The sequence below is a fragment of the Nannospalax galili genome, unplaced genomic scaffold (genome assembly GCF_000622305.1).
Source record: "Nannospalax galili isolate Female #2095 unplaced genomic scaffold, S.galili_v1.0 scaffold1723, whole genome shotgun sequence".
Taxonomy (NCBI): Eukaryota; Metazoa; Chordata; class Mammalia; order Rodentia; family Spalacidae; genus Nannospalax; species Nannospalax galili.
The window spans coordinates 403574-427714 of NW_008349072.1; the positions used below are offsets into that span (position 1 = coordinate 403574).

Genomic DNA, 24141 nt, shown 5'->3' on the forward strand with positions numbered 1-24141 from the left:
GTTGCAGCCTGGCCCCCGCCGCCGGTAAGGTGGGCGCGGGGACAATGGCCGGCGCCGCTGCAGCCACTTTGCAAGTTGGGGGCGAGTTGGAGCGCGCGCCGCTGCGCCCCGCGCCACCCTCTCCAGCCACCCCGGGCGCGGCGCGCGGGGCCCTTTGTCTCCCCGTGGGGGGCGGGGGGCTCTCCAGGTGCGCGGCGTGGGCGCGTCCTCACCTGCCCCGGCTGCGGGCATCGCGGTGTGGCCCCCGGGAGTCGGGTTGCGGCGCGCCCTGGCCCAGACGCAGGCCTGGCCTATGGCGAACTACTCCCGTGGAAACTTTGCGCCCAGCCTGCTTTCAGCTGCCGGGGAGCGTCTGAGCTTGCAAGGCAGAAAGTTCTTAGCGCCCTGCACCCGGGCGGCCGGGCCCTCGCTGGGTCCGGTTGGATCTGCGTGGCTGTCAGCTTTCCAAACCGACTGACACCTGCCAGGTGCCCCCGTGACCCCAATGACCCATCTGGATGCTTACCCCACCCCCCAACCGTGTCGCCTGGCCACCTCTGAGCAGAGTCCAAACCCCTAGGGCCAGTTGTGTGGGGTGGCTTGGTCCCAGGGTGTGGGGACCTCGGTTGTCGCACCTTTGGGGAGGTGGCCGGCTGGGGGAAACTAAACTTTTTGGTGTGTCCCAGGGGGGTGGAGTTGAGGTCGGGAGGAAACTCGACACATGTTCTTTTAATTTGGAGATTGCCGTGTGGTTTTTAAAGCAAACCTCTTGCCACCTAAATCATTGTTTTCGGGTGTGTTGTGTTGTTTTCCTGGAGTGTGGCTATCCAAGGATCCAGAGTGCTTTTCGGACCCTCGTTGCTGTTGCTTGAAGTTTTTTTTAGTGTGGGGGGGTGGAGAGTGGGTAAGAGACGACCTTAGGTCCCTTTGTCTGGGCTTTATTAAGACAAACAGCTGTCTCCTGGCTACTAGACACTTGAGGAAGGCTCTGGGCCTGGCCCTGTGCTCACATTCCCAAGGGCTGCAGTTTGGGAGGAGGCGGGGAAGCACCTTGTTTCTTCCAGCCCCGGGAGCCTGGGGGGTGGAGAGTGCTCTGGGGCAGTTTCACCCTAAACTTGTCTCTCTCAGGAGCATGTTTACATTTTCTGGCCATGTCTGGTGTTAGCAAAACAAGTCGAAGACAAAACAGTGACAGTCTCCGGCTTGTGCAGGCCAAAGCTGTTCCCTCTCTTTCCGGAAATGCCTGGGTGGTGGCTTCGACTTGTTTTGGGGGGGCGCTGTTTGTTTTAAAGGTGGGGTTTCTAAGCCGGCTTTCCTGTACATATGGGGTGACATTACCGGAATCTTCTGCCTGGCCTGGAATCCTAGGGAGACTTACATGGTGTAGTTCAGTGCTGTAGGAGGGAAAAATAGAGTCAATTATTTTAACATTAGGGAGCCAGGCCTTGGGAGCACCAGCTGATGGGGGTAATCCAGGCCTCAGATGGGGGCAAAGGGAGGAACGACTGCTTCGTGGTTGTGCCCCTCAAGTGTGAGTGTCGGTATTTGGGGAGTCCTGAGTGAAGGCACTAAGCAGGCGGCTAATTGTTGTTCCCAATTGCTTCCTCTTGTAATTGGAAGCTGCGAGCCGACAGAAATGCCTTTGTTCTAGTGAACCCCTGTGTGGCAAACGGCAAGCTCTGGCCTCAAAGCCCCAGGCTTCTCCCTTCTGGGCCTCCAGCACTTGTTCCGGGACCAGCCCAGCCTGTCTTGCCCCCAGGAGAGGTTGCTGCAGATGTGGGCTGCCTGTCCCTGGGAGGGCCTGGAGTGCACGTGTTGGGTTGACTAAATGCTGTTTGGAGTCCCCTCTAGTGCAACAAATTATCCAGGCAACCTGTTTGATCTGACATTTGTTTAGGGCTTCTCTAGGGACAGACACCCTGTTTCCCTGCATGGTTAGTTAGCACCCTTTTGACTACAGCCTGTCAGTGTACTCTCAGGCAGGGAGGGGGCTAAGGGGGGGTTGTAACAAGGTTAGGACTCTCTCACCTGCCTTGCAGGTGGGCGCTGCCAGGGCTGGGGAGCTGGTCATACCAACCCAGTTTCCATGCTCAATTACTGTTTGATTTTGGGAGGCTAACCTAGCCTCTGGTATATGGGTCTGGCCCCCTGTTCTGTGTGCTGGGGAGCATTAGATGCATGGGGAGGCCCAGGTCAGTGACAGGGTCTTTGATCTTTGTAGCCTGAGAATTCTTGAGGCTGTAGCTACGTGGTGTTGGGTTTTCATTTGGCGTTTCTGTGTGTGCGCGTGAGCATGTGGAGGTCAGAGGCCAACCTTGGTGATGTTCCTCAGGAACTGTCCATCTTTTTTTGAGTCAAGGTCTCTCACTGGGAACTGGGACTGGCTGATTATAAGCACACCGTCAAGCCCTGCTTTTTATGTGGGTGCTGGGGATTGAACTCAAACGCTTTACCAGTTGAGCCATCTCCTCAGGCCCTGGTCTGGGCTTTTCTTCTGTGTGTCACAGGTGAGGGTGGAGAAGTAGGTAGCCACGTGTGGACAGAGCTCTGGGGCCTGAGGTTGAATCCCAGCCTTGGCACTTGTTCTGGGGGCCGGTGAGTGCCGACTCCGCTGCTCTGCCTGCTTCTCTCCTGTAACACAGTCGTGAAAATCCTTCCTGCCACTAATTTAATGACATATCAGCGGTGAGTGCCCAATCGGCTCACTACTCTAATGGCTTCTCTGGTGTCTGGTACCAAGTTAAGCTTGGCAGGTGGAACAGGACAGGAAGGCAGATAGAGACAATCCTGCACCTCAGCTGTCCATGCGCTAGAGCATGTGGAGCAGAGGCTTGGCACATGGACCACAGGTCCCAGGATCCCTATCCTTGAGAGCCAGGTGGTCTCTGCTGATAGAGGTCAGCTTGTGCCATGTGACCCAGAGGCCAGGAAGTTTCTGGAAGACTTCACACAGGAATGAAAAAAATGCGGCTGGAGTTGGGGCTATCTTATATAAATAGTATGGAACTGATTTTTTTTTTTAAGATTTAGGGAGTGTGGTGGTGCTCACCTTTAATCCCAGGACTTGGGATGCAGAGGCAGGCAGTTCTCTGTGAGTTCAAGGCCAATGTGGTTTACATAGTGAGTTTCAGGCCGGCAGGGGCTATATAGTGAGACCCTGTCTCAAACAAACAAAAAGATTTATTTTTATTTTTAATTATGTGCATGTCTTTGTGTGGGTATTGCACACGTGGGTGCAGGTGCCAAAGGCATCTGGAAGGGAGTGCCGGATCCCCTGGAACTGGAGTTTATAGAGCCACTGATTGTGAATGCTGGGAACTGAATTTGGGTCCTCTGGAAAAGCAGGATGTGCTCTTAACCACCGAGCCATCTCTCCAGCCAGCTCCCTGACTGCCCTGATTTTTTTTTTTTTAATTGAAGTTGAGCTGGTGGGTATGGTGGCATGGACCTCTCATCCCAATACTCGGGAGGCAGAGGCAGGAAGATCTGGACTTCAAGGCCAGCCTTGGCTACATAGTAAATTTGAGGCCAACTTGGGCTACATGAGACCTTGTCTCAAAATGCCACCACACACACACACACACACACACACACACACACACAAAATCAAGAAATAAAAACAAGAATAGAAACTTACCTCATAGGAAACACACCTGTTTAAGGTGTGCACTTCCCAGACACCAGGCACATCCCTGTGGTTCACAGCCATCAAGGCCTAGGTTCCCATTGCCCCAGAGCAAGCCCACGTCACCCAGCAGTGACTTTCCATCCTCTTGGCACAGTCTTCCCCTGTCTCTGTGACTTGCCTGTTCTAGTCACTTGGGTGATGGTCTCTTCCTATGTTGCCCAGGCTGGCCTTGACCTCCTGGGCTCAGACAATCCTTTTGCCTCAGCCTCCTGACTACCTGGTACTAAAAGCTAGTACCACTGTTCCTGGCTGTGTTTCACATGTTTTCTGTGTCTGATGCCTTTACTTAGCGTAGTGTTTTGTAGCATGTCACAGTAAGTTGATACTTTTGATGGCCGAGTGGTATTCCATCATGTGGATAGACCATTGGCTTAATCTGTTCATCATCCACTGGGTGAGTTGGTCTTGGCTGTGACTTTCAGCAAATGAGCTGGGGGCTGGGATGCCCTTGTGAAGTTGGACTGTGTCAGGAGGTTCAGAAATGTGACAGGCATTGGGGCCAGGCTGGGCAGTCGGTCTGTGCTGGCCCCCAGCCAGTCTGTTTCCCCTCAGCCCCTCCACATGGAGCCTGGGCCCTGAGAGGGTGGAAAGACGGCTCTCTCTGGCCTCACAGACCTGAAAGGAGCTGAATATTGTGGTTTGGGAGCCCCGGAGTCAGCGGCTTAATGGGCTCTGGAAACAGGAGTCTTGGGGGCAGGAGTGGTGGGAGCCGAGGGCTGCGCCCAGCTTCTGGGCTTTGTGACTCTGCGCACATTTGCTTGGAAAGCCTCATGTGGGCTCCAAGCCAGCCGCCCTGCAGGGCTGCCTGGGGTAGAGCCGTCCAAGTGTGAGGCAGCTGTGGGGCCCACAGGGAGGTGGCCCCAGGCCTAGCTGGCGGGTCTGCCCAACTTTTTCCCTCCGGCCTCTAGTCTCTGGAAAGCCGCTCGCTGGCTCTCAGCCTAGGTTTCCACATCTACAGAACAGAGGTGGTGATCCAGTCTTGCCAATACCCCTGGATTCATGAAGCCTGGGGAGGTGAACAGCAACCCTCCCCTCACCACCATGGTGCCAGAGACACTTTGAATCCCTGCCCTGGGTGCCCAGGTTCCCTTTAAAAGGACCTTGAGGGCAGGTGGTGGTGGGGCTGGGAGGGAGATTAAGATGCTAGAAGACTCTCTTCAGGGGTGCCTGGAGCCCCAAGTCAGAAGCAGAGCTGGCTGCCCCACTTGAGTGAGAGGAGCTGCTTTCTTGGGGCAGGACCAAGGGTCCTGATGCCCTTTGGCAATGGAGAGATGTGTGTGGGCAGGACAGGGCGGCTCTACGAGCCTGAGGCGTGTACCTTGGTCCCTGTGTTCTGAGCCCATGGAAATGGTTATGCAGCCCCAGCACCAGTCCTGGGGTTCCAATTTGTCCCTGAGTGGTTGCCACCTCACTGACTTCTAATGGGTCCAGGTATGTGGGATCCTGATGTGCTGGGCTGGGTCCACTGTGGGAGCCCCATGTATCCTCAGGTCTCCCACTGTTTCTGACCCCCCAGGCGGTTCCCACAGATCAGAAGCCTGACAAAACTTAAACATAAAATTAGCATTTGAAGCCTGGCATGGTGGCGCCTGCCTTTAGTCCCAGCACTCAGGAGGCAGAGGCAGGCGGATCTCTGTGAGCTCAAGACCAGCCTGGTGTACATAGTGAGTTTGAGGGCAGCTGGGGCTACAGGGAGACCCTGTCTCAAAAAGACCAAAAAAAAATTAGCATCTGACCCAACAATTCCACTTATGGATATATATGAAGGGCTCAACTACATCCCTGCATAGCAAGGATCCATATGCAGGTAGCACATCATTCGCTAGAGTCAAAGGTAGAAACAAACCAAGTGTCCAGGGACAGATTAATGGAGATGCAAAATGTGGTATATCCATTCAGCCATAAGAGGACAGTTAGGACACACAGAAACCTTAAAAGGATTGTGATGCTTATGCTAAACATTATGTAAATAAGTCAGAAAAACATAATTCCACAAATGAGTTACCCAGAAGGGGCAAATTTATAGGGACATAGAGCAAAACAGATTTATCAGGGGTTGGGGAGGGGGTTCGGAAGCGACTGCTTAGTAGATAAAATATTTCTGTTTGGGTGATGAAGATTTGGGGGAATAGATGATAGTGAATTAAAACTTTGAGAATGTATTTGTGTCACGGATCTGCATGCTTAAGAACGGTCGCGGTCTGGTGAGATGGTCACTGTCCTGCTCTCTGACTATTTTGACATCAGCTGTGCAGCCCTCCTCACTGTTTTGTTCAGGAACCCAGGTGACTGTCTTTGTCCACGTACTCTTGATAAATGTCAGAGTCAGCCTCTTCCTTTGATGTCTTGCTCTGGGGACAGTAAATGGTGGCATCCAACAGGTGTCAGGCTGGCCCCTGGCTGTGGAAGCCCATTTATCTACCACCTGTGATGGAGCCCCTCTTGCCATGTGAGGTTTTCGTTGTGCTTCTGAGGGGCTGATGGTGCAGAATGCCCAGGGACCCCCCTGCCACTGTGCTCACGTGGGGAACTGGCTCCTGTGCGGTGGTTTCAGTCTTAGCCTAAATGCAGATAGAATTATTGCTGTTCCCCCTGTTCACTCAGGGATAAAGGTGAGCCATTCTTCCTGGGCTCTACCCCTCTGTCAGCTGGATGGAGAGCCTGCTCCTGCCTGGCAGAACTCTCAGGAAATTGCTCAGCGGGGCCATTAATAGCCACCCCAGCACAGGCCCAGCCACAACTTGTCAGCCTGGGTGCCCTCCAGCCTCTGTCCAGTCAGCTCGGATTCTGGGATTCACATGGGGGCAGGCAGAGGTCTGGGATTGCAGCCGAGCTTAATACATACCAGGTGGCTTCAGGACAAGACCTCAGCACTTGCTTGTGGGTGCTGAGGCCGTCTCTCCCTGCTTTCCACAACCCCACTTGGTTTCCTAAGGAGACTGGGTGGGGAGAGTCGGGGTGCAGTGGCACTGACTCAGGGCAGGGCCCTCTGTGTTCAAGCCACAAGCTCAGGGAAGGCTTCGCTCCTGCCCCTTTCCCTCAGCTAGACCCCCTGGGCTCTGGGGCTTTGGCCCTGGGCCCCACAAGGCTCCCTTGGTGAAAGGTGGAACTGGGGTAGGTGACATCAGCTGTGGATGATGATGTTGAATCTGTGCTTTCTGGAACCTTCTCCTTGCCCATTTATCTTATGCCCTGGACAGAATAATCAATAAATCTATCATCTATCTACCTCTCTTTCTTTTCTCCCCACCTCTCTGTCTCTCTGTCTGTGTCTGTGTCTCTCTCTTTCTCTCTCTCTCTCTCTCTCTCTCTTTCTCTCTCTCTCTCTCTCTGTTTTTGAGACAGGATCTCAAGTATTCCAGGCTGGACCCAAATTTGCTATTGCTATATAGCTGAGGATGACCCTGAACTTCTGATCTTCCCACTGGAATTACAGACATGAACCACCACACTCAGTTTTATGCTGTGCTGGGGATCAAACCCACATTTTGTGCATTCTGTGAAAGTATTTTTCTGACTGAGCCATATAGCTAGCCTATTTTCTTTTCTGAAGATTTGATTTGATTTTAAAATACTTTATTTTTTTAATTTTATGTGTATGAGGATTGCCTGCTTGTATGTCAGTACACCCATGTCATGCAATGCACGTGGAGGTTAGAAGAGGGTGTCGGATCCCTTGGAACTGAAGTTATGGATAGTTATTAGCTGCCATATGGGTGCTGGGAACTGAACCCGGGTCCTCTATAAGAGCAGCCAGTGCTCTTAAACACTGAGCTATCTCTCCAGCCCCAGATTTTATTTAATTTCAATTATATGTGTGTGTGTATTTATGTAAGGTCATGTGCACATGATTGCAGTGCCCATGGGAGCCAGAAGAGGGCTTCAGATTCCCCTGGAGCTGGAATTCTAAGTGATTATGAGATGCTAAAGGCAAATGCTAAAAACTGAACTCAGGTCCTCTGGAAGAGCAGTATGCACTCTTAACCACTGAACCATTTCTCCAGCTCCCTAAGTTTAAAAATTAAAATTTCAATTATGTGTATGTCTGTGTAACTGTGTGTGAGTATGATCTTGTGAGTGCACGTGCCTGCAGAGACTGGAGGTGTTGGATCTCCTGAAACGTGAGCCACCCAATGCAGGTGTCAGGAATTGACTCTGGTCCTCAGCAAGAGCAGTACACCCTGCAGCTTGGGCATCCAGGGACGGAGGTGTCCAGAGAAGAGGCCTAGAGGCAGGGTGGCGCAGTCTGCTGATTGGTGTGGTCAGTGGTCGCAGGACTATGCCGCTCTGTCCCACAGGTGCTGTGACTCAGAGCTGGCAGAACAGTTGGACAAGCTTTTGGGTCTTTTAGCTGTTCCTGACCTGTGATAAGGCTTGAAGTAGGTAGGTGGAGGTGCACTCGGAGTTTGCTCAGTTGGAGCGGAGGGAAGGGGGCATCTATCTCTGGCTGCTGACTTCAACCTGTCAGGAAAGATCGGAGCCAGGCCTGCAGGAGTGGGGAACCTGTGGGGTGCCCCCTTCCTCCACCCCTGCACCTCCCTGCTGCAAACCCTCAGGCACCCACAAAGCCCAAGTGGCCTCTGAGGAGGAGGGACATGGGGTCTTGTCCCTACGTTGCTGTGTGGCCTTGGTTGTTGCTGTGTCTGCAGCTCTGTCCTGGGTGAGTGAGCGCTGAGGTAGAGAGCATGGTCCTGCTCAGTCTGCAGGGGGGCAGGGCCAGGCTGGAGCCCTCCCCGCCCTCAGGGCCACTTAGCTTCTGCCTGTCCCCAGCCTCCCTCTTAGGTGGGTCCTGCAGTAATAGGCAGAGGTTTGTCTGCTGGTCCTCCAGTGTGGTGGGGAAGGCGAGGGCCACCTGGACACTCCTAAGTCTGATCTGCCTGCACTTGCTACACCTGCCACACCTGATGCTGTCACAGAAAAAAATCTTGAGCATTGGGCAAAATGCATGAATAAAAGTTTTTTTGAGATAGAGTCTCACTATGCAGCCCTAGCTGACCTAGAGCTCCCTATGATTAAAGGTATGAGCTGCCATTGTTCTGTCCACAGAGAGGAAACTGGAGAATGGAGCTCCAACACGCTCTGGAATTAAAGGTATGAGCTGCCATACCTGGCTCCAAAAAAAATTTTTTTGACATAGGGTTTTACTATGTAGTTCACCTAGATGGTCCTTGAACTCGTGATCCTCCAGCCTTAGCCCCCTGAATGCTGAAATCCCAGGTGTGTATCTGGCTTCCAAATGAACCAATTTAAATATTGTAGAAAGATACCCCCCCACCCCCCGCCACCCATTTGAGTCTCCTAGACACTAAAGCCAAATGGAACTTTGAAGGTCCCTTGCCTATGTTGGGCCTTAGTCTTCTCATCTGTAGCATAGGTGACACACTCTCTGTTGGGACTAAGTGATGTCAGGCATACCATAGGATAGGAAGGTGGGCAGATGTGGGATCCCTGGGGGCCACCAAGCCAGGACTCCTCAAAGCCAGAGCTGGAATGTCTGGATTTTTCAGTAGGCAATTCTGATCATCCTTGGGTGTCCTCAGGTGCTGTGGGAAGGGGCTCTTCTCCATCCCTGGGGACCTCCAGACCTGCCACCCAGTGAGACTCTAAGACAGTCAGAATCCAAACTAATGCAAGTGCCTTAGAAGCCTTGTTGAGGCAGGAAGGTCAGGGGTTAAACACCAGCTGTGTCTCCACCCCCTGGGCCCGTATCTTCTCCATTGTTTCCTCGTTGATTTGGCTTCTCCAGACAGAGGTGGTGTTTGAGCCGAGGTGGCTCCCACCCGTCACAAGTTCCAGGCAGCAGCCCTGGGCCTTGGCACCGGCTTCCCACTATTTTCCAGGAACTATGGCTCGTTTGAAAGTAGAGCCTCCAATTTTTGCTCAATAAACAAATTTTTGGAGTAATGATAAATTTGGCTGGTTTTTAGGATCCGTTTTTTTTCAGCACTTAAAGGAAATAGGAACCAGTACAAAGGTATGTTTGTTTCTGAAAGACGTTTCCTTCAGATCTCCCCTTCTGCCAATTCCAGAGCGTGTTGGAGCTCCATTCTCCAGTTTCCTCTCTGTGGACAGAACAATGGAATCTTTGTGGCCACATGGGAACCGCTTCCCTGTCCGGCCCTCTCTGGAGCGGAGGCCATCCCACCTTCTCCCACCTCCATGGAAGCTGGCTGGCCCGAGGGTCTGGCTGACTGTTGACAGCACTTCTCAGGCTATGGTTCCAGTCCTTGAGTTCATCTGCCCTCAGTTCTTAATATGCATTGCTCTGGGGACACTAGGGCTCCTGTGCTGTCTTCATTATATGGGATCTCAGTGACCCCTTTCTTTGGGCTGCCAACGGACTGCCTTTCCAGGTGCTGGGGCTGGAACCCAGGGCCTCACACATGCTGGGCAAGCCCTGTACCACTGAGCCACTGCATCTGATGCTGGTCCCCGCCTAAACGAGAGCCCAGGCTTCTGGTCACTGCTGAAGACGTAGGACAGACAAGAGCCAGGAGGCATCTGCAGGGTCCCCAGGTCTGAGTTGCAGACCTCACTGCTCAGCTTCTCACATCTCATCTTGAGATTGGGGGGTCGGGGGATGGAGGCCTAGTTGGTGGAGTCATGAGCCACGTACGAAGTTATTGCAGTACTTAGGCCTCCCGGGTGGTGTTGACGCACCTTGAAAAGGCCTGTGTGAAGTTTGTGCTTGAGCTGTTTTTTTTTTAAAAAAATATTTTATACGTATGAGTGAGTGTTTTGCCTGCATGTGTGCAAGTGCGCCGTGTGAGTGCAGTGTCTGTGGAGTCTAGAAGAGGGTACTGGATCTCCTGGAACTGGAGTCAGGGACAGTTGTGAGCTACCCCATGGGTGTTGGGAACTGTACCCAGGCCCTCTGGAAGAACAGCAAGTGAACAGCGCTTGTAAACCTCTAAGCTGTCTCGCCAGCCTCCTTGGGCTGGTTTTAATACTGGTCTAATCAGTGCAGGCCCCGGGAGGTTGCTTTATTTGAGGTGGGTGTTCAGTGAAAAGTCTTTGTAAATAAATGCATCCTGCTCTGGAACACACAGACACAAACATAAAAGTAGCTGAGGTGCAGCGTGTATTTTCAGCCCATTGGGTAGGTGAAGAGATGGGAGGCTGCCTCATGGGTGGGACCCATTACCACTCCTGGGTTAGAGATGGGGAAACTGAGGCCCTAAGAAGTGGAGGGAGAAGGCTGTATTTTAAATGGTTTCTTTGAAATTGCTTTAAGGATCTGGGTGTGGTGGTTCAGGTCCATTATCCCAACACTTGGGGCAGGAGGATTAGGGGGGAGGGGTTCTGATGAACTCGATTTCCCACATACTGGTTTTCCCACATACAGAAACCTGGGGAGCCGCCTGGGACCTGGTACAACAGATGCCATGAACTTGGGTGAAAGCTGCCGCTGTCCCGTGGGAGATACATAAAGACCTGCCTTCCACTGGAATGGCCAAGTGCTCAGTCCCCAGGGGCCCGAGTGCATCTACATCCTGGGATTGCTGCTGTTGCTCTTTGTGGTGGTCTTGAGCCACTTCCGGGAGCCATGGGACCAGGGTGGTGTGTAATCAGAATGCTATATTTTGTCGAAAATAAGAACGTTAGTAACGGGCTGGTTTCTGGCAAGTCAAACTAGGACTCTGAAATACATATTTTTGTCTACTCTTCCCTAAACCTTCTAATTAGTTGAGAGCGCACATTCGCAGACATAAATCAAATGTCCTATTCCCTCACGGTTTGTCCTGGGTGTCCCTGACCTGGTAACATACTGTGGTTGCTAAATTGGGGCTTTGTGGAGTGTGTGCACGTGTGTGTGCATGCATATGTGCACATGTGTATCAGAGGGTAAGGGTTCAGGAGAGGCAACGATGCCCCAGAGGAGCCCTGGTGGCTGGTGTCCTTCCTTTGACTACCCAGTTCCTACATGTGAGCTGTCACAGCTCTGAGTGCAGATGCCACTCATTTAAACTGATTAGCAGGGGAAATGACTTTCACTGCAAAGCACTTCTTTCTGGAAACCTCTATCACGGAGTGTCTGTAGCTAGATTCAGAACTCTGCTTAGGCCTTTGGACTGGTGCCCACCCCTTGCATGTTTCCCTTTCTTGCTGGGGCCTTGGTCACATGCAGACATAGACAGCACTTATGAGCGAGCTCTGGTAGGCTCTGTGAGGTCCTGTTCTGCACTGGGTTAGAGGAGTGGGGGTGCATCCTGGAGATCCTAGGCTCGTTAGTCATTGGTATGGGGCATGGCAGGGGGGATTACTTGCCCAAAGTCCTAGAGTGGCCAGATAAAAAAACCTACTGGCCTAGGAGCCCATGGAATGTGAGTGGTAGGGTCCAGGCGAGCTTGTCGCCTGATACACATCAGTCTTCTTGTCTGGGAAAGGACGGGGTTGCTGGCGGAACAAACCAGGCTGGGCATCGCCCCCATTCTGGATTGCTTACCGTTCTGCCCAGCCTCTCCACCAACTTTCTACTTTATTTTACTTCTGTTCTAAGCCAGTGCTTTTCAAAATGTGTTTTCTGGTTCAAAACCAAAAAATGGGTTTGGGAATGTCAGTTGAGTGCTTGCCTAATAAGCGTGAAGCCCTGGGTTTTATCTTCTATAAACCAGAGTGGTAAATGGATCTTAGGATGGGGAGCTGGGCTGGAGCCTACCTACTTCGTGATGGGCTGCATGACCCTGGGAGCTACTTGGCTACATGCCATGGCTCCTCCCCGGCAGAAAGAAGTGTGTCAGCTTGGCCCTTCGTCCCAGTGGCTGTGAGAATGATGATCTGAGCTAAGGTGGAGACCAGCGCCCAGGAGGCCCACAGCCTATATTAGCTCTGCTGTGGGCTTTGGTCCAGTTTCTGCTGAGAATAGGTAGCTGAGACTTTAGCCCATGACAATATAATGTGCACCTCTGGAGGTGTCCTGGGCACGAGTGACCCTCTGCTGGGTGAGAGTAAGGGCCACACAGTTCAGGAAGGAGCCTTGGTCACTAGGACCTATAAGGATCCTCAGAGTGGGGACTACCCATGCTAGCAGACCCACACTGGTCCTCTTCTGGTCCTGAGACTTTGCTTCTGTTCTAGACATTCAGGGGTGCTGAACAGAGACTTGGGCCAGCTCCTTTGTATGGCAGAGTGAGTGCTCTGCTACAAGCAGAATTCCTGGCCTCCTGTTCTCAGCCAAGGCCACACTTCCACCTGCCCCAGGGCCTTCGTGGCTCCATGTCAGGGCACAACCCCTGGTTCTACATGGGACAGTGGGACCCTCCATCCCATGTCCTTGTGTAGTGAAGACCAAGAGGCCTGGTCCTCCTTCCCTGCACTCCAAGGTATCTGACCCAGTAGCCTTGTTCACTTAAAAAAATTATTATTCTAGGTCAGCTGGGGCTGTAGAGAGACCCCATCTCAAGAAGGAAAAAAAAATTTGTGCGTGTGTGTGTGTGCACCAGGGGTGCACATGCCACAACACACGTGTGGAGGTCAGAGGACAGCTTTGCACGATCAGTTCTCTCCTTCCATCTTTATGTGGGTTACCATCCTTGCTCATCAAGTGCCTTTACCCACCCAGCCACCCCTTTGACTCACCTATATCCTCTTTATCTTTTGCGAGTAACTTCTTATTTCCTGTTCTACCCCGAAATCTGCCCCCTGTATGCTTCCTGCTGGCCTGCTTCCCTGACCTTTGAAATGTGGTTCCTGCTCTGGAAGCTGGCCTGGACCCCAGAGTTAATGAAGACTTTCCTCTGGGGCCTTGTGTGTGCACATGTGTGCATTGGCATGCTTTAAATGCACACGTTTGAGAATGAAAGTGAGTTGTGTGCATGAGTGTGGGAATGTGTTAGGGTTGGAGAGATGGCGATGAGGTCCTGAGGGTGTGCAGCAGAGATGGGGCACCTGTGCTGAGCGGAAGAGTGAGTTCCAAGCTATGATGGGGAATTGGGGGTACAGAGGCGGAGTGGGGAGCCCCACGCGTGGGCAGCCGGACTTCTCTGTGTAGCTGGATAGGAAGAGGGACATGAGGATCCAGTGTGATGAGATGACCTGTTCTGTGGCCGGAGGCCTGCACAGACCTTGAAGTGTAACTATACAAGTGTGGCCCTGCCTACCATGCTGACCAGACCAAGGGAGGAATTGGTGATATTCTGGACGCATCCTCCTTCCCAGCTGCAGCAGGCCTGGCTCGGGTTCTGTGTGTTCCTCAGGGTACCCCAACTCTGTTATAAGAAAAGCTCTCATAATCCCAGCAGGCTCAGTTTTGGAGGAGGACACTGTCCTCCCGAGTAGGTCTGGTCATGTACCAGCCCTGGCCACGGCTGTTTTGGTCTTGAGGTACACAGTGATCTTCACTTGCTCTGACTTGGGCCCTGCTGGGGCTCATAAGTCCCCTCTGCCCCAAGGAGGTAGGTGTGGTCTTGGGGAAGGTGCAGGTGACAGGCTTAGGGAGAACTTGGGCTTTCCCTCAGGCCCTGGAGACCAGGTGGTGTCCAGCCAGGTGTCCATCAGGATTATGTGGTGAGAATGGCTGGCAGCCTGGAGGTGGCCAGGTGGGGTACGCTGGGGACTGGAGCTGCTCTGGGGTGAGAGGTGGGGACTGAGACCAGGTTGGGGTCCATTGTCCCAACTCACTGGGCCCTGAGGCATGTAGGTATATGTATGTATGAGTGAATGAATGAATGTGTGTATGTATGGGTGGGTGGGTGGGTGCGCAGATGGGTGGATGGATGGATGAGTGGATGGACAGATGGGTGGACAAATGGACATGGATGGATGGATGGGCGGATGATTGGGTGGGTGGGTGGTGGGTGGGTAGGTGGGTGGACAGATGGGCAGACAAATGGACTGATGAATGGGTTGGCGGATGGGTGGACGGATGGATGGATGGGGAGGGCTGTAAGTAGCTCAGCCCAGGAGGAGGTGGGGAGAAGAGCCCTGGCTGCAGATATTATCAGACCCAATTCTACTGCTTTTGCTGAATTTTCCATAAAAGGCAGGAGGTAAGGCCCGGTAGGTCGACCCCACTCCAGTGGATGGCCACATACCCAAGAGTACATGGGCAGCACAAATTGGATTTGATGGGTTTAAAAAAAATGAGTGAATCTCTGTGAGATTGAGGCCAGCCTGATCTACATAGTGAGTTCAGGCCAACTGTGGGTACAGGGAGACTGTCTCAAAAAAAAAAAAGGACACAAAGTTGGGTGTAGGTATTGTCAAAATACAGTGTATGACCTTCTCAGAGAATAATAGAAAAGGCAGGAGGTCTATGGGTGATGTTACTGGACACCTCAGGTTTTATTATTGTAAACATGTAGCTGCTCATTTCTTGCATCTACAACCCCAACTTGTGTCTTAGCTGGGAAGGAGCCCTCATGAAGATTCTGTGGCTGGGAATCTTGGCTGCTCTGCCGCCCGCTGGGAGACAGGTGTGTGGTTCTGCTCCTGCTGTGTGGGGGGGTCCAGGGAGGGGATGTGGGGCTGCGCAGGGTCCTTAGCTTCTGGGAACTGTCTGTGGATAAGCAAATGTTGGTGATTTCTTTTATCTTAATTAAGAAAGAATGCGGTGGCACAAGCCTTTTTAAGTCTCAGTGCTTGGGAGGCAGAGGCAGGTGGATCTCTGTGAGTTTAAGCCAGCCTGGTCTACATAGAGAATTCCAGGCTGACCAAGGACATCAGTAGTATAGCAATGTGTATTTTCAGCCATTTAAAGGCGCCTGACCTTTATTCTTGACAGACAGCTTACACCTGGGCTTGGAGAAGCAGGACCAGGCCTCACAGTGTCCCATGAGCTTTTGAGGACTGTGCAGATTTCTCCTTGGTTACTAGCATTTAGCCAAACATGGCCTCTTGGAGGGAAATCGAGCTTTCTGGTCTGGAGGTGGAATGCTGCCCCTGTCTGTCTTTAAAGTCAATATCCTCTGGGTATGGTGGCGCATGCTTTTAATCCCAGCACTCGGGAGGCAGAAGCAGGTGGATCTCTGTGAGTTTGAGGCCAGCCTGGTCTACATAGTGAGTTCCAGGACAGCTGGGGCTACAGGGAGACCCTGTCTCAAAAAAGACCGGGAAAAAAAAAAGTCAATGTCCATGGAGTTCTGCAAACTGTCATTTTCCTGCTAGTTAAGACAAATGGTGTATGGTTGGAACAAGAGCTTGCTGCTCTCCCAGAGGACCTGGGTTCGATTCAAAGCATTCACACTGGGCAGCTCATGGCTGCCTGTAACTCCAGCTCCAGGGGATCTGATGCCTGCTTTTGGCCTCCATCAGGGTTTGAGTTTGATGTCTACAGTTCCAGGACAGCCAGGGCGGCATAGTGAGACCCCGTCTCAAAAACAGAAAAAAAGAAAAAAAAAAATCACCTACGAGGCACAGCAGTACACAGACTTGTGATCACAGCCCTAAGGAGGCCAAGGCGGGAGGTTCATGAGCCCAAGGCCAAGCTGAGGCACACAGACCCTGTCTCACCTTCACCCATTAACAAAAAAGAATACTCATTGCCGTATAGCCAAATTCCATAATTTAATAACTATTACAACCAGATGGGGGAATTGGAGAGATGGCTCTTGCAGAGGACCTGGGTTCAGTTCTCAGTACCCACATGGTGGCTCACAACCACTTCAGTTCCAGGGGCTCCAAGACCCTTTTCTTACCTCTGTGAGCACTACATGTACATAGTGCACATAAACTCAGGTGTGGTGGCGCACGCCTTTAATCCCAGCACTCGGGAGGCAGAGGCAGGCATGGATCTGTGTGAGTTCCAGGCCATCCTGGTCTCCATTAGCTAATCCAGGCCAGCTGCAGCTACAGGAAAACCTTGCTTAAAAAAAAAAAAAAAAAAAAAAGAACAAAAAAAAAAAAAAAAAAAAAACCAAAGGAAAAAAAAAAAGTAATTCCCCGGTAATAATACCGGCTGGGAAGGAAGACAGCAGGAGGCAGAGGCAGCAAATTTCTGTGAGTTCAAGGCCAGCCTGGTCTACAAAGCAAGTACCAGGAACAGCTGGGCTACAGGGAGACCCTGTCTCAAAAACACCAAAATAAATAAATAAATAAATAAATAAATAAATAAATAAAAATAAATGCTAAAAAATAATACTCCATATTTCACTGCGTGTGTGGTGCACTTTGTGGTCCTTGAATTTGGGAGTCTGGATGGGAGGATTACTGAGTTGGAGGCCAGCTTGGACTACATATTGAGATTGGGGTTTAGCTCAGTGGTAGAGAGCTTGTCTAGCGTACAGAAGATCCTGGGTTTGATCCCTAGTCATGAAAAAAAGAAAAAGAACCCCAGATTCTCACGAGTATGAAAGGCCTGTCTAAGTACCATTCTGTCTCTGCCCAGCTGGCTCTGCCAAATTTGATTTTTTGTTTTGTAAAACCTTTAAATAAAATGCTATAGAAAGTTTCAGGGTTGGTTTCTGGGGGCAGTGGTGGGTGTGGCAGCTTAAGACAGCAGGATAGCGCTGAGGGGATGGCTCAGGGGACATACTTGCTCTGCCATTTTACGGCAGTACTGGGGACAGGGTGCGAGGATGTGCGCTTTGAGAATCCCAAACATGATGTCGCACACGTTTAATCCTAGCACTCGGGAGACAGAGGCATGTGGATCTCTGTGAGTTCAAGGCCAGCCTGGTCTACATAGTGAGTTACAGGCCAGCTGGGGCTACAGGGAGACCCTGTCTCAAAAAGACAAAAAAAGAGAGAGCATCCCAAGCTCGTAGGTATCCAGAGGTGGGTGTCTGGGTGGCCGAGGGTTAGGTAGAATTCGTGGGATTTGAGGTCATAGTTGCAGTTTGGGGTAGGGCCTGGGCGTGGTCACCTTTCCCTGTGTCTTGTTGTCTTTGAGGTCCCAGATCCCCTCGTCCAGGAAGCTTGCTGGCCTACCTACCACTAGCACCACCTCCTTGGGGCTCCTTCTGTATGAACCCACATCTCGCTTAAGAGGTGTGACACTGTGTGCATGTGTATGCATGCTCTCCAAATAAGTTGGGGGGCTTTTCGTGTCTGGACCCTGGTTCCTTCTACAGCATGGCCTTTCCCATCTGGTTGATTTAGACAGAACCAACCCATCATCCATGATGCATGCAGGCTTCTACCTGATCTGTCAAGGCTTCGGAGGCCCAATGTGATGCTTGGTGAATATAAGTAAGGCATGAACCAAGATTGCTGCTCATTTTGGGATTGTAGCAAAGGATTGGACTACCTAGAACTGGACCTTGTTTGGGGTAACCATGTAAACAGTATAAAACACTGGCTATTGGGCTAACAGGCAAACCATCTGTTACAAATTCTATATATAAATATTGGATATCCTTACATGGGTTAAAATGGGATTGCTGGCACTGGGATTTTCAGACTCCTGATTTTACTGTGGTGGGGATGGTAAACTGACCACTTGGCCTGGTGCCCAAGGCAGACGGGGGCCTGAGCTGGTCTTTTTCTCTAATACTGATTTGGTGGTTGTCTGGGGAGCAGCAGATGTCCACCCATCAGAAATAGGTCTGAGCAGTAGGCTTCCCTCCCCTGATAGTGAGTGCTAAGAATCCCTGGGGGAGTGTGGCGTGTCCCATGAGAAGGAATACACCAGATTAAACCAGTGGGCATATCAGGATGGGCCAGGGGAGCCTGACACCTGTCACAGGGAATTTGGCCTGTGCAGCCATCAGTGCTGCCTTTTCAAAAGATTAACTCTTTGTTGTCTTTGTTTTGAGACAGGGTCTCATATAGCCCAGGCTGGCCTCAAACCCACCATGATGTAGCTAAGGATGACCTTGGACTTATGATCCTTCTGCCTCTACCTCCTGAGTGCTGGGATTACAGGTGTATGCCACCTGTCAGGTGTATGCCAGAACAAAACAATTTTTGTGTGTGTGTGAGAAGAAACTGAGGTTCAGAGAGTGGGTTAAAAAAAAACCCCAGAAAACCCTGGTCCTAGATCTTCTAGCTGGGGAACAGGCTGGAGTTGAGCCCAGTTCCCTCCAGGAGATGACCCTGGACTGGGGAGCCCTTGACACAAGCCTTCTTGCATTGCTTGGTAAAACCTTGCCAGATCTGGTTTGGAGGTGCTGAAGGACACCCCATCCCCACATCACAGGGAGAATGTGTCTGTCAAAGGAGCACTTCACCCTGGCCAGGGTAGCCGGGCTGCTGACCCTGGGTCCTTGAATGAAGCTCCCCCCAACTGGCTAGTGCTCTCCCAGAGGCCTGGCCTCTTGGGATATTCAGCCCTGAAAAAAAAACAAAAAAAAAACAAAACAAAAAAAAACAAAACACTTGCACAAATAGCTTTCTAACAGAAGTGGGATTTGGAGTTAAAGCATTTGAAAATACATACTTACAAGTCTTAAGGCAGAGACATCTCTTCTACCTGACTAAGCCGTTAGCCTTCGTCCCCAGCCAGTTCTCTCTTATGCGGCGCACATGTGGAGAACAGCATGCAGAGGACCATGTGTAGGAAGAGTCAGTTCTTTCCCTCCAGCATGTAGCTCCTGGAGATTGAACTCAGGTTGTCAGGGTTAGTGGCAAGTGCCTTGCCCCCCTGAGCATTTCACAGGCCGTGTGTGTGTGTGTGTGTGTGTGTGTGTGCATGTATATGCCATGTGTGTGCAGTGTCCACAGAGGCCAGAAGAGGGCATCAGATCCCCTGGAGCTGGAATTACAGATGATTGTTAGCTGCTATGTGGCTGCTGGGAAGCAAGTCCAGGTCCTCTCTAAGAGCAGACAGTGCTCTTAACTGCTGAGCCATCTCTCTAGCCCCCTTTTGATTTAACATCAAGCGTTTTCTGATGGTCTTATTTTTCATGTCTATCACTTTAGTAGACACAGTTTCTCTCTCTCTCTCTCTCTCTGTGTGTGTGTGTGTGTATGTGTGTGTGTGTGTGTGTGTGTGTGTGTGTGTGTGTGTGTGTGTGTCGTTACATGTGCATGTAGAGGCCAAAGGTCAACCTTGGAAGCCTATGCAGTATGTGGCCTTGGACACCTGGGCAAGTCACCAGGTAGGGAAGGAACCCATAGGCCCAGTGTCCAGTGCATTCTCTCCAGCATGCTCTGCCCCTGTATGTTCCCACCCCTTGCCGTTTGATGGGTTTACAGCTCCCTTCTCAGTGAGGCCTCCCCTGATCTGTAGGCTGCAGCCTGCTCCCTTCCCAGTCCCCTGACCTAGTGCCCCATCCATAGTGTCCATCTGTCCACAGTGTCCATCTGTCTACAGCATCCATCTGTCATCAGCAAAAGCTCTTCATTTACTGTGTTCTTGGTCAATGTCTGTTTCCTCACTGGAACATGGGACCTCTAAGGCCTCCTGGCCCACGAAGTCCCTGCATGCTCAACACTGTCCTGGGAAGGGCATCCTGACTCAGCCCCTTGTAGCTCTTTCTCTTTCACATCTACCTATCTTACTTCCTTCCAGAACTTTCTCTTCTCTGCTTTTCTCTGCTCCTTGCACCTTAGGAGAGGGAGGTTGTGGAGCTCTGGGGTGTCACAGTGCACATGTCAGCATATTGTCCCGTCCAGGGCTCCCTGGGCAAAGGAAGGGAGGCGGGGCTGCCTGTGTCCTTGGGTGTGGGTGGAGAGCCACCCACATGGGGGTTGACTCACTCTGAACACCTGGGGCCACTGCCAGGACTTCTCCATGGAAAGCCAGTTCCCCAGGAGTATGATGTGGGCTCCTGTAAAACTTTGGAATTAAGTGTGTGGTCTCCTCAGTGGTTCAGAGGTGGAAGGCTGCCCCTGGCTCCCCAACCCCTCCCGGTTCCCCAACTCCTGGCTCCTGGGCTTTGCTTTAATGCCCTTGCTCCCAGTGTAGGGTTGGGAAAAACATAGGAAGTTACAAAACACCCCCATCTCTACCTCTGAAGAGCACACCTGAACTGCTGAGAGCCCGGTCAGGTAGCGAAAGTAGTCTTTCCGGTTTGGGGAGAGGACAGCAGAGCTGGGGCCCTCAGGTAACTTCTAGGGACTCCCACCTCCCTTCCTGGGCTGATCTTACCTCCAAGGGACCCTCTGGACCACTGGCTTCTGGGAATGGTCACCAGGGTTTCTGGGCAGCTGTCTCCTCACCTCTTAGGGTATCACTGCCCCCAGATGCCCAGCCCAAGGGACTCCCAGTCCACAGTCTGTGCCCGTCTTGGAGGTACTCAACTGGGTCCCTGATGATGCTACTGACCAACCTGCCTGTTCCTCTACAGCTCCCTAAACGGTCCCGTCTGCTGTTGCCGGTTCAGATGGACAGCCACACATCTCTGGTCTTTCTCTCTGCCTTGGGTGGTGAGGGGGCGTCTAGCAAGATTCTATGAGGCAGGGCAACTGGGGCTGGGCTAACCTGATAGGAAGACTTGTGGGACCCAATGATGTTGCTGTGTGTTGGGTATCGGCTTCTTAGAGCTTTGTGACCCCAAGAAGGTCAGGATCCACAGCAGTGTGTGACTCTTAACACTAATCCCCACATTACCACCTTGCCTCAGGAAACCTTGGCATGGTGGCCTTGTACACACGTGCACAGACGGGGTCAGTGGTAACACCTAATCTGAGTGAATGGGTCTTGAGTGCTGAGGATCAGAAGGAGGGGGTCATGAATGCTGAGGTCTAGAAGGGAGGGGTCTTGGATGCTGTGGTCTGAAAGGAAGGGTCTTGGCTGAGGATCAAAAGGAAAGGGTCTTGGATACTGAGGAAGGGGTCTTATGTGCTAAGGACTGGAAGGAAGGAGTCTTGAAGGCTATAATCTGAAAGGGAGGAGTCTTGGGTGCTGAAGACTGGAAGGGAGGGGTGTTGGATGTGCACAGGGTAGGTGTCAGAGGCGGGCCATGCATGATTCCCTTTCCACTGTCCTTGGGGCTTGGTTTCCTTCCTCAGCTAGCGGCCCTCACCCTTTGCTCTGCCCACAGCCTCGCCTCTCCTGCTGTTTGCCAACCGCCGGGACGTGCGGCTGGTGGACGCTGGTGGAGTGAAGCTGGAGTCCACCATAGTGGCCAGCGGCCTGGAGGATGCGGCAGCCGTGGACTTCCAGTTCTCCAAGGGTGCTGTGTACTGGACAGATGTGAGCGAGGAAGCCATTAAACAGACCTACCTGAACCAGACTGGGGCAGCTGCACAGAGTGTCGTCATCTCTGGCCTTGTGTCACCTGATGGCCTTGCCTGCGACTGGGTTGGCAAGAAGCTGTACTGGACAGACTCAGAGACCAACCGCATCGAGGTGGCCAACCTCAATGGGACATCTCGCAAGGTGCTCTTCTGGCAAGACCTGGACCAACCGAGGGCCATTGCTCTGGACCCCGCACATGGGTAAACCTCTGCTACCCTCCTGGTCCTGTGGGTGGGTGTGGTTGCCAGGGTTCTTTCTGCAGAACCCATGTGGCAGAGGAGGGGATCTCCTGGCAGAATGGCCCCTTGCTAGGGATCATCACCCCTCTAGATCCCAGATTTTTAAAAAATATTTTATTTATTACTTTTATTTTATGTGTGTGAGTGTATTGCCTGCATGTATGTGAGTGCACCTGTGTCGTGCAATGCCGTGGAGGTCAGAAGAGGGCTTCAATTCCCCTGGAACTGGAGTTAAGGACGGTTCGTAGCCGCCATGTGGGTGCTGGGAATTGAACCCGGGTCTTCTGCAAGAGCTGTCAGTGCTCTTAACCGTTGAGCTATCTCTCCAGCCCCTAGATCCCAGATTTTAAAATGTGCCATGTCTAGCCAAGTGTGGTGACTCACCCTTGTGATCTCAGCATTCCGGAGACTAAGGCAGCAACATTGCTACGAGTTCTAGCCTAGCCTGGGCTACAGAGACCCTGTCTTAAAAAGCACACCCAAAGGGGCTGGAGAGATGGCTCAGCAGTTAAGAACACTGGTTGTTCTTGCAGAAGACCCAGGTTCGAATCCCAGCACCCACACGGCAGCCAACAACTGTCTGTAACTCTGATGGCCTCCTCTGTCCTCTGTAGGCATTGGACAACATGGGTGCACTTACTTACATGCAGGCAATACATGCATACACATAAAATAAAATATTAAATACACACACACACACACACACACACACACACACACACGGAGACAGAGACATGACTCAACAGTTAGAGTACTGGCCGCTCTTCCAGAGGACCCAGTTTAGCTCCTAACACTCACATGGAGGTTGACAAATGTCCCTAACTCCAGTTCCAGGGGATCTGATGCCCTCTTCTGGCCTCTGCAGGCATTGCATGCATGTGGTGCACATACACGAAGGCAAAACATTCATATGTAAAAATAAATGTTGAAAATTTAAGGTATATGGTGCATGAGGAACAATACTTAAGGTTGTCCTCTGGCCTTCTCATGTATGTGGGTACACACACGCATGCACGCATATACACGCACATGCACACTCCAAATGGACAAACAAAAGATTTGAGGTTGAACATCTTTTGCCCTTAGGAGGAATAGCCCAGTATCCCTTTTGTGGGTACGTTGGCTGAGATGGGTCCCTGTCTGGACACAGTGCCCTCTGTGTATTCTGGAAGCTGTCTTCCTGCTCCTGTGGTCAAGCTCACCCTGAAGAGCTCAGAGTGGCCACAGGGGCCACATGGGAAGGGAATGCTGGTCAAGCCAAGAATGTCCTTCAGTTGCATGTGGGAAGAATGGAGGTGGGGGAGACGGCCCGGCTTCACCAGCTGAGCTCATTCCAGACTTTCCTAAGTGGACAGTTTCCTGTCACCCCTCACCCCTCCTTCACTGTTCTTCCAGGACTGACCCTGGAGTGTGGCACACAGACTTTTGCCAGTGGAGTTCTGTGCTGGCTCAGGTGTGACAGACAGACAGACAGACAGATGTCCCGATGTCTCCAGCAGAACCGATGAACTAGTTTTGTGTTTTGCCTTAGGCCATGTTGGAAGCACTTTGAATTTTAGCTTCTTTAATGTCTCAGAGCCTCTGAGAAGTCACAGCTAGGGTCTCGCCAAATGAGCCAGGTATGGTCCTCTATGACCCTACCTGCATCTTTGAGCCATAAACCCCAAAGGTGCTCCCTTTGTGGGGCTCCCAGCTGCCCCATGTCCTACCATCTTCCCATGGTCAGGGGTCCTAAGCCTGTCCCCTGGCTGTCCCTGGGGTGGAGTGCCATCTGAATCCTGTAGCAGGACTGGATAGTCCCGGACTCTAGCCCTGGGCTCTACCCCTGGTGCCACCAACTTGCTCCCTGTCTGTGGGCTCTTTGCCTTGGGGTGACTCCAGCTTGCTGTGGGCTGAACAGAAGCTGGGCCGGGAGATTCCGGCTTGGCCAGTGCATATGCTCCTGGCCCCGGCTGGTGGGTTTGGAGTCGGGATTGGGAGGCGGGCCTGAACCTGCCGTGGTGCGGTCTGGGGATTGAGGAGCAGGCCAGGTAAGGCAGGAGCTGTAGGGCTGAGGTCACGTGACACTCCACCGGCCTCTGAGCGAGCGAGGATAGCTGGGCTTTGGGAGCCAGCTGCTCTGTGCAAAAGCCTGGGATACGTGTGTGCATGGGAAAGTATGTCACAAGCACGTG

The 24141-nt window shown here is 52.0% G+C and overlaps 1 protein-coding gene across 4 annotated transcripts in view; it reads left to right on the top strand.

The window, feature by feature from the left end:
• Positions 1–6: 6 nt before the first annotated feature.
• Lrp5 (LDL receptor related protein 5) overlaps positions 7–24141 on the top strand; it is a 104698-nt gene continuing 80563 nt past the window's right edge. For 2 of the 4 annotated variants that reach the window (XM_029569998.1, XM_008846303.2), the window contains exons 1-2: positions 7–24; positions 21532–21928. The gene's annotated coding sequence lies outside the window, so the exon portion shown is untranslated. Of the gene's footprint in view, positions 25–21531; positions 21929–24141 lie in introns of those variants that run through there. The other 2 variants (XM_029569997.1, XM_029569999.1) reach the window with 2 other exon arrangements.